This window comes from Camarhynchus parvulus, chromosome 1 (assembly GCF_901933205.1).
Source record: "Camarhynchus parvulus chromosome 1, STF_HiC, whole genome shotgun sequence".
NCBI classification, from domain to species: Eukaryota; Metazoa; Chordata; class Aves; order Passeriformes; family Thraupidae; genus Camarhynchus; species Camarhynchus parvulus.
The window spans coordinates 60,939,218-60,953,263 of record NC_044571.1 but is presented as its reverse complement, the minus strand read 5'-3'; the positions used below and the strand labels follow the sequence as shown (position 1 = coordinate 60,953,263).

At 38.0% G+C, this 14,046-nt stretch overlaps 1 protein-coding gene and 1 long non-coding RNA gene across 3 annotated transcripts in view; both read left to right on the top strand.

Annotated features, from left to right (window-relative positions):
- Nucleotides 1–3,079, top strand: part of LOC115902589 — a 36,664-nt gene extending 33,585 nt beyond the window's left edge. Inside the window, exon 2 of the long non-coding RNA XR_004060616.1 lies at nucleotides 966–3,079. This is a non-coding gene — a long non-coding RNA (uncharacterized LOC115902589). The remainder of the gene's footprint in view (nucleotides 1–965) is intronic.
- TSC22D1 (TSC22 domain family member 1) overlaps nucleotides 1–14,046 on the top strand; it is a 90,761-nt gene that overhangs the window by 37,622 nt on the left and 39,093 nt on the right. The window lies entirely within an intron of this gene.

Genomic DNA, 14,046 nt, shown 5'->3' with positions numbered 1-14,046 from the left:
GTAGGTAGGGCCCCTTTGAACTGCCATCCACTGAGGTGTGAAGGATGACTTTATGCTGTTTCTCTATGCATTTTTTTTTGTTGATGTTGTCTTCCACCTCTCTAAGCTGAAAGAGGGAAAGAGTGTGAACATTGTAAAGAAAAAGTGTTGGGGAGAGAGAGAGGAGAAAAATGTTCTGGGCACTTGGAAAGAATGCCTCTGTGTAAGCTTCCTGTCCATGGGTCATATTTGTACTTCAGTTCTGTGAAGCACTAATGACATTCTTGGTGTGACCCTTCTCTAGACAGGAAACTAAGTCAAGAGCAGAAACTGGTGGCTGGAGCCAAGATAAGGCCAGTGATTCTGTATGGTCCATAGCCACACAGTTTTCATCTCCTCCCTGTCTCTTTACACTCCTGCTAGATTTTAATGTGCAGTAAGGCAGAGATCATCAAATGGGTCTGAAATCTGACGTGATTCCCAGCACTGAAAAAGTTCCCCCGTTCTAAACACGTAAATATGTTTCTTCCTTTAGAGGAGCCTGTGGCTGCTGGGTTTGTAAAGTCCTGTTCTTTTGTCCATGTGAAGAAAATAGACTGGAATTCTCTGATTAAGGGGATGTGCTGCTAACCCACATGATCAGCAATCCCTCAGGCCCAGAGAAGGGGAATCAGCTCAGGTAAATTCTGCCTTTCTCACTTCATGCTGTGCAGAGCAGCAGCCTCTTCCTTGCAAACATCGGTAGCCCACAGTCAGACCTTTCTTTTTCCAGCTATGTCATTGCTGGCACAGGAAGTTTATTCTAAATTCCTTTTTGATTTTTAGCAAAAGGAATCACTTGAAAACTGGCAATGAAATTCTAAGGAGATTTTACCAGTTCCTCTTTCGTGCTGAGTTGAAGTCATTTGGAACTATGTTACGTGCATTATTACTTTGGTGCATCTTGTGACTCTCTCTCCCTCTTCATTCCCTCCAAATTGCTTCAGGACACCTTCTAACCTTTATACTGCATCACAAGCCTTCAGCAGAAGATCTTATGTTGCTGGAAGATGACTGGGTTTGGATCTTGGCCTTCCCTAAGCAGGATCTCCTGGCAAAAAAATGGGATTGGGAAAGAAATGGCTCCTTTTTCCATCACACAGAACCACCCTAGAAACGGAGGCCTAGGCAGAAAATTACTTGTAATGCATTGTTCTTTAGGAAATGTGTTTGGCCTCCCACGGTCCTTTTTTTACAATGTCATATAGATATCCTTTATAAAACCTAAACCTGGCATCTTCCTATCTGAAGATCAAGTCAATAAATCCAAGATTAAGAGTTTACAGGTCTAATAATGTGGTCGGGTCTTGCTGTCCCTTGCATAGGAGATGCCACGTGAATCTGTGAAACAGGGTTCTGCTGTGGTTCAGACTGTTATATTTGTAAAGCCTTTGCTACTTACATTAAAATTATTAGAAATAATAAAGGTTCTTGTAAAAATGGTATTTAGACTTCTACCTTGCTGGGTTTACTTAAAAAATAAATTTGGGCCAAAATGTCACAATGGGCAATATGGGAAGTAGTGCATCTTTTGAGGTTTCCTGTGGCTTTGTGTCACAAAAAAGTGTGTTGGAACTGTTAAGAGCTATAAAAGGGGAAATCTTAGATTTTTCTTTGAGAGAGAGAAGTTGTTTGTTAGAAAGCAGAAAGCTTTTAATCGTTCCCCCTAAGGGATTCTGTAGTCAAACTTAATTAAATGTCTTCTAAGATCTCAAATAAAAACCTTCTGTTTGGCAGTAGCAAACAGCACACACATGCCTGTGCACTTGTGCTGTTCTCACTATAGGAAATTAGTTTCGAAGAATGGGGCTTAGTTCTAGTGTTCAGATAAGGAAAGGGGAAAGTTTTGTTCTGAAGCTGAGTGTGAGAATAGGAGGCAGGAGGGTGTACCAGACCCTCTGGCAGTAGGTGAAGAGCACTTTTGTTTTTCTGTTTTCTGCTTCTGGCAGTTGAAGTAAACTAGCCAGATGCTTGTACTTGAATCCAATTATTTTCTTAAATCAGTTGTCACAAAACATTTTTTAACTAATGCCTAGATCTTTTGTTAAATTCACCAGCTTATTTAAATTATTCAATAGTCTTAACATAGCCCTGAGGCTACTGCTTCATGGCAGTTGTCACTTCTTACTATTCTGGAATGCACTGCAGTCCTAGTACATTCTAAAAATAATTGTTCAGATGGTGCTGTTTAAGTACATACTTATGTAGTGAGCCATTTTCACTGGACTTTCTGAAATTGGCTTTCTGTTGGATGGCTTTTAAATATCTTATTTTGTGGTGATTATCAAACTTGTTTATCTTGGTGCTTCTGTGGTTATTGAGTAAAGTGCTGAATTTATAACCTGGTATTTTTAGAGACCTGATAGTCACATGCCTGTGTTAAACTATGCAAGCACAGTAACACTTGTTAACTTTGAAGTTTAAAAAGAAATCAGTTTAATGTATCAAATTCAATCCTGTTATAATATGTGGAAATATGTATGTGATGAACTTAAAATTGAGTAGTTGCTACAGATATAGACATGAATTGTGTACTGAACAGAAGTAATTAGACATTAATAGCTGAAGATCTGTGGGTCTCAGAAATGAATTCTAACATCTGTGACTAGAGTTTTGTGCCAGCAGTGCTTTTAATTGAAAATACCTGTTTTTCAAATTTCTAGTCCATTTAAGGTCTGATATACTTTGTGCCTTAATAGGTATACTTACACTTGCCTCAGCCACAGTTTTTGGCAATTTTATTTTGTAGTAGGTAAATTTAGGACTGTCAAATACGTACGAGACAGGCACCAAGAACTGTTTGTTACTGTCTCAGTTCTTAAAATGGCTTTGCTCCTCCCCATCACAATTAGGAAACAAAACCACCAAAACAAAAGCAAAAACCAAACTAAAAAGCCTGTTGCGATTCTACAGTCGGTATTTTGATGTTTGTCTTATCAGCATAGCGTTAGCATGTTTGTCACGCTCTGAGTTTCACAGTTGGAATCCTGGGTTCTTGATACATCCTTAGAACAATAATTCATGCCTTTGTGTTACTAAATAATAAAGATACCTGAAACAATTTTCTTCTTGTTTATATTGTACTTGCCATAAGTGTATGTATCGAGTGACTCCTCTGACAAACTCCGGAATGTCAGGAAATGTGGAAAAACACTTTATGATTTCAGAGGTTTTCAATGCCTGGTACTAACAGAATTTCAAAAAACAGGCCTATTTTTCCTCTTTCTGTTTTCTTAAAGATTTCTTTTGAGCATTTGAGCTACCTAACTCACTTCATGTGATCCTTTAGGTCTTCTTGACCAGATACCAGCTCCTCCTAATTGTTTCATAGCCAGTTAATAAAATTCTGGCTTTTGACACTGTTTTGCCTGTCCCAGAAGAGCTGTCTTGTTTAACTTGAAAGTTTTGCTTTCTCCTTTTCACCATATGTCCACCCTTTGTGGCTTATGCTGCAGCTCTTTCTCTATTACAGGATGCTTTGAGGAAATACCCTGTAAAGATCAGGAAATTTGGGGGAAATTCTTGCTGATGTTGCTGCTTCAGCCAGAGCTAAACTTGTTTGTGTGAGAGATGCTTTGTCAGTTTAGTGTCAGGAAGGGAGATGTATCAAAAAATGTTATTTTTGTAAGCAAGAAAATTATTTTGATTTTATTAACAAGAAAGTGGGACTAAAGAGCATAGCTTCTGGGGTGTTTGTATCCCCTTGCTTTACACTGAGGAGGTGGGTAACAAAATATGAACAATTTTATGTGATTTTCTGAAAGCCAGACTTGTTCCTTCAGCAATGGTGTTATTTAAGTTGGATTTCATTCTTCCAGTCCAGTTTGCAGGATGTGGGGATTTGAGCAAGTAACAGTGTCAAAAATATTTTTCAGATCTTTTTTTAATTGAGGAAAGTAGGCTTATACCTTGGTTTATCAAACATGAAAGCATCCCTGAGTCTTGAAAGAATGAATGTGATTTAGGGGTAAGTTTAGAAAAAGTGTTTTTAACTGACAGCTGGAAAAAGGCATTTCTGAAAGCAGTGGTGACTAATGGTTGAACCATTCCAGTTTTGTTTGTTGCATGGATTTGAGAAGAATTGGCGGCTGCACGGCTCCTAGGACAGGTCCGTAAGTTGATGTCAGCAACCTGAGGTGAGTTGGTGGGTTGTTGCAGGAATTGCTGTTTTGCTGTTTAACTTGGGTTGTCAGTTTAAAGACCATATTAAGCTTGTGATTCTTTTGCTGATGACAGTGGCACTTCCCTGATCACTTGCTAATTTTTTTAAAGAATATAAATTTACTGTTCTCCTGAACTGTTCTGTATTGTATTGTTTTGTTTCCTTGTTTGCTCTCACGTGAGTGGCTTTGCTTTCTCCCTGGTAGCAAGTGACATTTCTTGTTTTTTCCACGTACTGTACAGGAAAATGTGTGGGTTTTAGCCTCGTGTTAAAAAACAGTAACTGAAGAAATTATACCTTGCACAGATGGGTGTCACTTTCTTTGGGGGCAAGATAAAATATTATCTTGAGAGAGGGTTGTAGGAGGTTGCACCATTGAGGAGGCATGTAGCTTTTGGTGGTTTTCTTCTGGGTAACTACTTCAACAATTGTAACCATACCAGTATCTGACTTCCTCTTGCCAGATTCAGGTTAAGATATCACCTGTAATTCTGAACAAAATAACTTTTAAATAAATAACAACTTGTATGGTTATAAATGGATTTAATGAGATCATAATTGGCCTGCAAAGATAGAAATGTGATTTATATAGATTTTCCCAAACTATAACTTTGTCCTGACTTAAGCTGCAGTTTCATCATTGGATGGAATTACTTTAGAGCTCACATTAAAGCATCCTTATACATTTGGATGTTTCAGAGGAATTTCCACATACCTGCTGCTTGATGTGTTTAGAACTTTTCAGAGTAGTAAAATTTGCACTATTTTTAAAAATGGTTTCCTGGTCTCTGGTAGCACTTTGTATTAGATGAGAAAGCATGAAAAATTGATTTGCAAAATCTTTGTGTGCATATATAAACAATGGAGAAATGAAATCAGACGGAAGTGTATAAGAGTACATGAAGAACAGCTGACATCAGCACAGCTGCTATGTACAGATGGAATGTTCCTGGGTGACTTCAGGATTACAGTGAAATTGAAGCTTAGTTGGATACTGGAACAGCACAGGAACTGGATTTACAAGCAGCTACCTAATGTAGGAACTCTCCTTTAACAGGCACTAGACTTGACAGAAAATCACTTGAAGCAGCTAAGTCTTTTTTCCCCCCTATAAGTAATGATAGAAAAGTCTGGACTCATAGATTTATAGCTTGTGTGGTTAGGTTCTCTGGTGTATAATAGAGTATAAGTGCTGAATGGAAGCTTTATTATGCCTCGGGCGCTAGTTGTGTTTATCACCTAGTGGTGTCTGAAACCTGAGTTAATGCTGCAGCTTTTTTTAAGGGGAAGAAAGCAGGGACAAGTTAGAAGGGCTTCTGGACTTGTACATTTGTTCTTATGTAACTTTTTAAGACCTTTTATACTTTGGCAGCTGCAATACTTGCAGCTGCTTGAAATTAGGAACAAGTTAAAAAATTGATAAGAACATAGGAATAAGGATATTCAGAGAAAGAACTCACATTAGTTTCTTCCCTAATAAATTAAGAGTGGTGATAAAAATGAGAATATGCTATACATCAAAAGCAAGTATCTATTCCCTTGTATTAATGCTAAATTTTATAATACATTTTCAGCTATTCTTCCCTATGCTTGCATCTGTTCTGGAGATTTCTCCCATTTATCCCTTTTCAATGAGTACACTAGTCAGGTCTTTGATATTTCCTTTTTAACTAGCTTGGAACTGCTGGGTTTTTTAATAAAGCAGCTTGAGAACATCAAACAGTAATGCTACATTTGTTCAGAGAATAAAAACTTCTGTTCCCATGTCAGTCTTCACATCATTCTCCAAAAAGACATGCTACTTGGAAGACGTAACTGTATCTCTTGTGCTAGCAGTCAAACCAGTGCTTCCAGTGTGGCAGTACTGAAGCTACAGGGCACTTTGCTTGTCTCTCCAGGCACCATTAACACCCAAATTCCTGCTTGTAGTTGAACTCAAGTTACTGTTTCAGATTAATTTTCTGCCTCCTTCAAAGACTTTTTAATAACTGTAATTTTGATGACAGTGTAATACTGATACAAAAGGCTGTCTGTGCTCCTTGCTCATTCTATACAAATTTGCCAGTTCAGCATTTTTCTCCAGGCTTTAGCACCACATATGAATGGATGAGATAAATCTCAGATCTTCACTTGCCATTGCTCTTAAGCAGTGAATGGTTTGTATTGCCACATTTTGTCTGAACTGCCATCTGTTTTCTGTCCCTCCTTAAGCGTCTGCTGTTTCAAAATCTGGCCTGCTTTTTTGAATCTGTGTACATTTTTCCTAAAGAAATTCTCCTTTCTGCTGTTCTGTAAATATCAAAGTATATGCAAGATGTTATGGCTTGACTAGCTGTTCCTATTTGGTTCTTAGTACAGAATGCAGAATTAGATTGGAGATGTTTGAGAACCACGTTGTGTAATCCTTTGGTTTAGTGAATAGTCTCATCAGTTTGATTGACCTGTGACATTCACTTATTCTCAGGTTGCTACTTTATGGAACTTTGTTTTTTATGTGGACTTCACTGGAATAAATCATGTAGTGACTGGCTTTCTGTGAGGCAGATATTCTTGTTGCCTGAAGGAATTTTTTTTCTGCACTACCTAAAAGAAAATACAATAGAACTGCTAAAGCCTTGTATTTATTCCCCCTTCTTTGCTCCTGTGTTTGCTCATTAACTTCTAACACAATTAAGAGGTTTATTTACTTGGCGAACTCCATCCACCATTTGGAGAATCTGTACAGGTTAGATAAGCCTGGAGAATTAATTGCTTTCAATATGATCCATTATTTAATTTATAAAGTACATTAATATCAATAAAGCCTCACCCTGTATCAAAATATAGGAATTTACCTTTCAACCTAAAATTACAGTGACTGTAATATGATATAAATGCAGTTTCCACCTACTCCCTCAAACGTGAGCTTCAGCTTAGTCTGTATAAAATTCAGGATGTAATTATTTTCTCCTTTTTCTCTCTATGCCAAGAAGGAGACTTTGTTTATTACATGAGACCATTGGATGGTGTTTCAGTACAAACATTACTAATTTGTTTTATAAGGCAAGGGATTTTATTTACACCCCAAATGAATGTCAATTCCTCATTTGCACCTAAAGTTAAAGCTTGTTCCTTCAAAATTCTGTCTTAAACATTGTCTGTCATACAAGAATTTTGCTATGCCAGAAATCTCCCTAAGGTAGAGTTTTGGGACCTGTGGTATAAAGTATGGTGTAATATGTGATACAATATCTCTTCTTAACATGACACAAAAATAATTCAGAGACTGGGGACTGTACCCTGTTGGGGTTTTTTCCTCCCAGTTTGAGGTGTTTTAGAAAGGAATAATTTGTCCCTGTGAATGGTGTGAAGCTTTGTTAGTGAAGACCACCATTTTTTAATAAGCCCTCTGCCCTTGTTGCCTAGATGCTGTCTTACTTAGCACACTGACCTTATTTTTTTTTTGTCTATGTTTGTAGTAGTGTCTTCTTCATCTAAAGACAGTAGAAAGATTTTTTGTTAAATATTTGAATGTTTATATGTAGTTTTTTTACTGTGCTGTTAGTGACAGCTTCACCTGTGAATTTGTTAGCCTTTTGCTAAATGAAAACATTCTTACAGATATGGGAACTAGGTATATATTTCTAGTGGTTTTTAAATAAACATTGTGCTCTTGTATATGGAAGTGGTCAATTAAATACAGATATATTATTAAAGAACTGCTTCATGGCACTAAGCATTTGTACTGTACATTTAAAATGAAAGCTAAACCCCGAAGAAGCTCAAACTAAAGCAGCTAACATGACTGCCTGCAAAAAAACACACTAAGATAATGAGTTCTCTGAGTATTCTGGGAGAAGCAATTCCAGTGGTTATTAGGAGGTTGGGTTAAAGATGCAGATGATTACTTTTAAAGTGAGGTCACTTAGTGAGAGAGGATATTGTTTTCTTCAGCTCCAAACCCGTTACTTTTGGAATCTTTTTAAGTGCTTAGTAAATTTAAAAAATGAATTTGTGTCAACTCCCAGCTCCTGCAGCTTGTAAGAGTAACTTGGAGTGCTGGATCTATTTTGTCTGTGGAAATGGGGTTATATGTCTGTATATAAACAGATCCATAGCTATGTCTATTTCTACAGCTAGAGCAAGTTGGTGTGGAATACAATTTTTGTAAACAGCTTTGGGAATTTAGAATTTCTATTTCTTCCATTTGATTTTAAAGACTATCAAACCCAGCCTCTAATAATTAAGTACTAAGGGCTTTAAAATAACTTTCCCCCAGCTTTTCAAAGCAGTGTTATTATACTGCAATTATCTAGTTTTTGATGATTCAGCACTAATGTATAATCAAAGGGGTTTTTCCCCACAAGGAGCAGTGATCACCCTCTGCAGCAGTGGTGTCACTCTGTCACTACATGGGGCTGTCAAAGCTTTTTTTGCCATCTTTTGTTACTCCTGTGTGATGATTTTTTGACTTAACCTGAATGCTCTTGACCAGTAAGGGCGATAAGGTTTAAATGCTGAGCACAGACTGATTAACAAGGCATTAAGTCAGTTAATTCTTTCATTTTTAAATAAAGTATTAATATGGTTTTGGTGGTCACTGATGTGCATTACAAGTTAAAGAGATAGCTTATGTAAGCAGTGTGGATTTCTAAACTATTTGAAGTTTTTGGTGGTTTTAGTCCTCAGTCTTAAACTGTGGAGTTCACAGAAATTAGGTTGCTGAATTTGCTTGCTCATAGTTGCTGTTGACATATTGAAAGACAGGTCTATTACTAACTTGTTTAAAGAGGAAGGTTTTAAATCAGTTTGTAAGCCTTGCTCTGTAAATGTGGTTTAGAAGGGATTTTCCTGTTTTATAAAACAACATTAGATTTACTAGGGAAGAAGTGGCTTTGCCATGCCTGTAGCTTAGTACCTGAGTACTAGTTCAGTGAAACTTGAAATAAAGTTGGCTAGGGCTTGAGGAAGGTGGGAGTCATGTCCTCTAGATGGTACTGAAATAACATGACCTACAACCTAATTTTTCCATGCTTTCTAAACTTCAGATGTGGTGGACTTCAAGTATTTCTCAGTTACAACCATAATGGTGTATAAGATTAAGACCAAAAGTACCACTGGAGGGGAAAATAAATTTAAATCCTTATCCTTTAGAAGTAGTTTCAAATGCTGAAGAGCACGAACTAAAGATTTCTGTTTTGAGAAGGTGCGTTCTAGTCCGAGGCCATCTGTAAAAAGATTTTTCATAAAAAGATCTCACATTCATCTAAGAATTCAAGGGGATTCATTAATACCACTCTTAATTTCATGGAATTGTAGAATGTTCCAAGTAGGAAGTGACCCACAAGGATCATTGAGTGCTATGTGGGGAAGACATAAGAATTCTGTATGGCTTTAACAGAGGACCTGTTACTGCAGGGCAGCCTCCTTGAGAGGTGGCTGCTGAATTTTCATGGAAATGTTCTGGTGCTCATGGATAGACAGACACTATCCAACACTGTTACCAACTTGTGACATCTTAACCTCTTAGGACTCATTTTGGTTTATGCTGTTGTGAGTTGATGTACCCTTGAAGAACATGCTGGCATTCCTGGTTGACATAGTTGCCTGTTGTATGCCTTGCAAATTATGGGATACCTTCTGACTCTAAACATGTGCTTAATTAACATTGCTGTTGCTTGGAAGGATGGCAGTGCACAGGGCAGTGTTTTTCCCTCAAATGCTCTGTTGAACAGTCCTGCTGGGTCTGTTCTAACATCTCACCTGGAGATCTGGGGCATATTAACAGGTTTTGGATTATACTAAACCTATTTGTTACAGCGTGTTAGAATAGATGTTGTGGTTGGGGCATGTGTAGGGAGAAGATACAGACTTCAGGAGAGGCTAAGAGTTCCTGGGAACTCTTAACAATTGTGTAAGACTTTGTACAATAAACACAAGTACTCCAGGTTTATCTTGGCACCCTCTCCAGCTGTGTATCTTTTGTGTGAAAGGCCATTAGTCATGTTTCTGGATGCCAGAATAAGATAGAGAAGTTTATTGCTTGCAGATGGTGCTTCACATGCAGAAATAAATGATTTCTGCTCCTGCAGTTACATGACAATGTTACACAGCTTGGTTGTAACTTTGAATTGTGCTAACACACATCTGAGGCTGGAGTTCTTGGGTTTGACCAGTCCTTTTCCTAAAGCTTATTTTGATGTTATGTAGACCAACTAAAAGTTCTTAACAGGTTAGTTGTTACAACAAAGGAATCACAATTTGCTGAATAAATCTACTGCTGTCTTGCTGATGGCCTTTTAAAGTAGGATTGAAAGTGTAAGTTAGTATAGGAAATGGCCTCTGAGCCATAAAGATTTTTTCCTTTCATCATATGTATACTTTGGACCACGTACCATACTCATGATTTTACATGAGAGGAGAGTCTGCACACAGAGTAATTAAAATAATGTTGAAGTAACCAACTCTTGGTGGTCAGACATTTCTTCTGTAATCTGAGTGCTGAAATCTCAGCAGTTTGACAATTTTAAAGTTTGTGTTTCTCTGATATCATCATCACAGAAATTGATAACATTCTCTTTTTTCAGTAATATTTCCCTCTGAGGATTTTAGGCCGTGCATAACTACTGCATCTATCTAAAGATAATTTCATGAAAGGCCTCTTCTCATGCCTTCATGTTATCATGGTGATACTCAAGTTTCAGCATAATTGGATGTGTCAGGACTTAGCATTAATTTTGGTCCGACTTGTTATTTTGATAATGGCATTAAACTCATACAAATTTGATGCTATCACATTCAAATTCTAAAGGTGTCCTAGTCTATCAGTATGTGAGTAGTTCTCCATTGACACTGATGATGGGAGGTTTGTTTCCATTCTCTTTTACTGTTATATTGAAATGTAATGTAGGTTTATGATAGGATTTAAAAACCCATGACTTTTAATCTGAGTAAGCGTATATAATGTTCTTAAAAGCTTCTGTTTGTCTTGTATCACATCCTTCTGACTCTCCCTGGAAAAAGATTCAAACATTCAAAGAAGTAGTCTCTAGAATATCTTACATTTTAACCTGGAGACAGAACTGATGTATAGTCCATTATCCACAGAGACTTTAGGTCTGTTTGATGCCAGGTAATGCCATTATATACATCTTACATGTGTATTGTTTTATAAAAGTATTTAACCTGAAGAAGCTGTTACTCTGCTTTGAATGTGGTTTTGTTAATGAGCATTGCTTGTTAGGTAGACATTGTAGTGCTGGAGAGGTAGGGAGTTATCCTTTCTCTTCAGCCTTACTCTTTCTACTTCTGATTCTTGCTGATAGCCAGAATTTTATAGAGCATTGCCCTGGAAGTTTTTTCCTTTTTGAAAGGGTAGTAATAGTCTTCTGTTTTGGCAGCCCACTTCCACTTGGTGGGTAGGACATTGTTCTTGTCACTTCTTCCTCCCTCTGCCCCAGCTGTTTTATTGTTGACTTTGCAAGCAAACTGAAACTTCCTCTCTCATGTTTAATATAGAAAGGAGATTCTCTGTCCTAGGATCTTCCCGAACTATGTTAAGAGGTCGATGTTTTTGCAAAAGCAGCTTAAATCTGTTATCCTCTTGTGTGAGGTTTCTTGCACTTATGTCTGTGTTGAGCTTTAGGCTGCAAACAGTGATGCCACAGCTTCCCTGGTAATAGTACAGGTGGGAAATTAATAATCATGAGGGAATGATCAAACTGAAAAATAAAGCAGTTAGTTAGGAATGTCTGGTATAACCTAAGCATATGGCTGTGTGGGTGGCCATAGACTTTTTGGAGCTTCATGTTTAGAAAACCTGCCTAACTAATATTTGGATGATTCTCTAGCTAGTAGAGCATTCAGTTCCAGACACTTGGTAATCAGAATTTTTGTAGTCATGCCCACTGCTCCAAATTCCTGTCATTCATCTGTCTATTTTAATGTGTCTCTTGTGGAGTAGTTGTAAAATTACCCACTGTTTTGACCTCACAAATGGGAATATGTGAGCTCCTCCTGCTGCTGTTCAGCTGGTGTATGGCTGCTTAGACCATTGAAGTGGGACGATGCTTCTGCATGGAAGAATGGGGCATGTAAAACTATATGCTGACTAGCTATATGTTTGACCTTTCCAGAGCAGTGACAGACAGTGTTTCAGCTCACCACTGCAGTGTTGAGAGTGTTTTGTTTATTCAGTCAGATTTTCAGAGCCCCTCACTGAAGTTCAGCCTGTACAAATTTGCTCTCATACGAAAGCCTGTTTTGCTCGCCCTTAGTGGGCTTGCCCCGCCATACTTCCTCCCTCAGCTTAGCTGGCCAAGCTCATTGCTCCCTCAGAATGTGAATTTCTGTAGAATGTTTTGCACAAGGCAGTGAGCCATTTAACAGTGAGACTTGGGAAACAGTGTGTTAAAAGTTATCAGTAATAGTAGCTTGTCTGCTAGGTTGTACATTATGTCATTGAGATAAAATAGTTTGGAAGTAGTGAGGTTTTGATTCAAATAAAAGATGTGCTTTTCAGAGAAAATGGAAAGGAAGAAGGATCTGAAAGAGCTATCACCCCATGTACTGGTGAAGGAGAGCACAGGCTTACTGTAGGGAGGCAGTGGTAAGGGAGAGCTTTTTACTCCTAACATAAAAACCCAGCCCTGCTTCCTCTTTATCTGTTCCTCTTCCATTTTCTAATTAATTCTTTTTCTTCTGACCAACTCTCTTTTTCTATACATGAACAGATTTGCATTTTGCAGCTGCTGTAACCACTAGGTAAGAAGTGATGAGTTCTCTCACCTTCTAAGCATAAAATGGTGTTTCATGAATTCCCAACAATGTTTGCAGTTCTAGTTCTGCCTTGCTGAGCTGCCATCTAATTAAAACTTCAGCTTTCTTCTTATCTCCTATACAACCCAAACCTCCCATATTTTTTAACCTCTTTACAGTTCAAATTTCTTAAATATTAGCGGTGAATGAGTTTTTGTCATCCAGTGATTTGGATAATATAAGTTTTAAAAAACCTGTTCAGTATTAGTTAGGTGTGTAATTCTGTGAATTGTGAACTAAAAGAGTTGAAAGTCATTTATTTGCTGATAGACAGTGCTGTGCAAATACTGTATGGTAGATCATTCAGTTGCTTAGCAATAACATTAACAGTCATGAGTGTTTATAAAGCAAATATAATACGATATGGTCAACAAGGTATGTGGTGCTTTTTGTATTACTTAAGTGTCCTGATAACTGTTGGAAAACGTTTATTAGGATTACACATGAGCCAGCACCTGACACTCAAGAGCAACAACTTGAATGAGTAAATCTGATAAATTATATGCCTGTTTTTTAATCTAAACCCCCACAACTTGAAACAAGTGGTGAACATGATGGTTTTCCAAATACACTAGCTTTGAACTTTGAAATGTTATTTTCATGGCTTTGATAAATACTCTTGTAATGTCTTTGGATGTTCAGGCTGGAAATACTAAGGGTGATAGGTTATGTGATTAAAAGGCTTGTCTCCATGTGCACAGCAAAGCCCTGAGGCACAGCAGCGGGTGGGGGAACTCGGTAACCTCGTCAGAGAAATGAGCCCCCTGACCTGGCTCCTGCCAGGGCTGTCACTGGAGATTATCAGCCCTTGGGCACCTAGGTGGCAGACACTTGAGTTAACAGAGGCCAGCCTGCAGACTGGAAGGGAGTAGATGCAGGTAAGAACATTTTGGAATTGTACCCAGCTCAGAAAGGGACAAAGCTGGGGAAAGGAGAGATCGGTGACTTTGTGGGTAATGAATCATGGGTAAAATAGAGGAGCAAAGGGAGCTGCTTGTGTGTAAGCAGGTGGCTGCTCAGGATGTTTGTGAGGCCATGCCCTGGCCTCATCAGTGCAGTCTCATTAAACT